This window comes from Petromyzon marinus, unplaced genomic scaffold, assembly GCF_048934315.1.
Source record: "Petromyzon marinus isolate PM22_M1 ecotype Great Lakes invasive population unplaced genomic scaffold, UKy_Petmar_22M1.pri1.0 PM_G_Scaffold_52, whole genome shotgun sequence".
In the NCBI taxonomy this organism is placed as follows: Eukaryota; Metazoa; Chordata; class Hyperoartia; order Petromyzontiformes; family Petromyzontidae; genus Petromyzon; species Petromyzon marinus.
Window position 1 is genome coordinate 597501 of NW_027423005.1, and position 2500 is coordinate 600000.

The following is a 2500-nucleotide window of genomic DNA, read 5'->3' on the forward strand; positions in this document are numbered from 1 at the left end:
CTTTCAAATCTACGGTAGAACTCGTTCAGGTCGTTGGCTAGGCGGGAGTCGTTAGTGGTGTGGGGCGCTCTGGGTTTGTAGTTGGTGATGTGCCTGAGCCCTTTGGCAGACAGAAGCAGCGTCGTTAGTAGAGAACTGGTGTTTTAGTGTCTCTGAGTACAGTCGTTTAGCCTCTCTCACCGCTTTGCTAAACCTGTTCTTCGACTCCTTGAATCTGTCTCTATCCCCACTCCTAAACGCTTCCTCCTTCTCCAACCTCAACCTTTTGAGCTTTGCTGAGAACCAGGGCTTGTTGTTGTTAAAGTTCACCCTGGTACGTGTTGGGATACAGCAGTCCTCACAGAAGCTGATGTACACAGCCTCTGTGAGTTCATCCAGACTATTGGTAGCAGTCGTGAACATATCCCAGTCAGTACAGTCTAAGCACGCCCGCAAATCTTCCACAGCCTCACTGGTCCACTGTTTAGATGTCCTCACAGCAGGTTTACAGAGTTTTAGTTGCTGCCTGTATGCACGAATCAGGTGGACCAAGGGAGTTCTGTGCGAGCCGAACAGCCCCGTGACCCACAAGAGAAACATCCCCGCCAAATTCGAGCGTTTGACGGGGTCTATCCGTGAAAAAATATTCACGTTTTTGAGTGCACATGCATTTCTGCTGCAAATGCCTCTGGAAGTTTCATGCCGTTCGTATGCCAATTGTGGCAACACGAAAATGACCCGTTTTCCCATTCCGAGGGATTTTTGTGCGACCCTAACAGCCCCGTGAGCCACAAGAGACACATCCCCGCCAATTTCTAGCGTTTCACGGGGTCTATCCGTGAAAAATATAGACGTTTTTGAGTGCACATGCATTTCTGCTGCAGATGCCTCTGGAAGTTTCATGCCGTTCGTACGCAATGTGGCAACACGAAAATGACCCCTTTTCCCATTCCGAGGGATTTCTGTGCGACCCTAACTAACAGCGCCCGTGAGCCACAAGAGAGACATCCCCGCCAATTTATAGCGTTTCACGGGGTCTATCCGTGAAAAATATAGACGTTTTTGAGTGCACATGCATTCCTGCTGCAAATGCCTCTGGAAGTTTCATGCCGTTCCTATGCAATGTGGCCACACAAAAATGACCCGTTTTCCCATTCCGAGGCATTTCTGTGCGACCCTAACAGCCCCGTGAGCCACAAGAGAGACATCCCCGCCAACTTCTAGCGTTTGACGGGGTCTATGCGTGAAAAATATTAAAATTTTTGAGTGCACGTGCCTTTCTGCTGCAAATGCCTCTGGAAGTTTCATGGCGTTCCTATGCAATGTGGCAACACGAAAATGACCCCTTTTCCCATTCCGAGGGAGTTCTGTGCCACCCTAACAGCCCCGTGAGCCACAAGAGACACATCCCCGCCAATTTCTAGCGTTTCACGGGGTCTATCCGTGAAACATATAGAAGTTTTTGAGTGCACATGCATTCCTGCTGAAAATGCCTCTGGAAGTTTCATGCGGTTCGTACGCAATGTGGCAACACGAAAATGACCCGTTTTCCCATTCCCAGGGATTTCTGTGCGACCCGAACAGCCCCGTGAGCCACAAGAGACACATCCCCGCCAATTTCTAGCGTTTCACGGGGTCTATCCGTGAAAAATATCAATTTTTTTTTGACTGCACATGCATTTCTGCTGCAAATGCCTCTGGAAGTTGCATGCGGTTCGCATGCAATGTGGCGACACGAAAATGACCCGTTTTCCCATTCCGAGGGATTTCTGTGCCACCCTAACAGCCCCGTGAGCCACAAGAGAGACATCCCCGCCAATTTCTAGCGTATCACGGGGTCTATCCGTGAGAAATATTCACTTTTTTGAGTGCACATGCATTCCTGCTGCAAATGCCTCTGGAAGTTTCATGCGGTTCGTATGCAATGTGGCGACACGAAAATGACCCGTTTTCCCATTCCGAGGGATTTCTGTGCCACCCTAACAGCCCCGTGAGCCACAAGAGAGACATCCCCGCCCACTTCTAGCGTTTCACGGGGTCTCTCCGTGAAAAATATCACATTTTTTGAGTGCACATGCATTCCTGCTGCAAATGCCTCTGGAAGTTTCATGCGGTTCGCATGCAATGTGGCGACACGAAAATGACCCGTTTTTTCCCATTCCGAGGGATTTCTGTGCCACCCTAACAGCCCCGTGAGCCACAAGAGACACATCCCCGCCAATTTCTAGCGTTTCACGGGGTCTATCCGTGAAAAATATTCAATTTTTTGACTGCACATGCATTTCTGCTGCAAATGCCTCTGGAAGTTTCATGCGGTTCGCATGCAATGTGGCGACACGAAAATGACCCGTTTTCCCATTCCGAGGGATTTCTGTGCCACCCTAACAGCCCCGTGAGCCACAAGAGAGACATCGCCGCCAATTTCTAGCGTTTCACGGGGTCTATCCGTGAAAAATATTCACTTTTTTGACTGCACATGCATTCCTGCTGCAAATGCCTCTGGAAGTTTCATGCCGTTCGC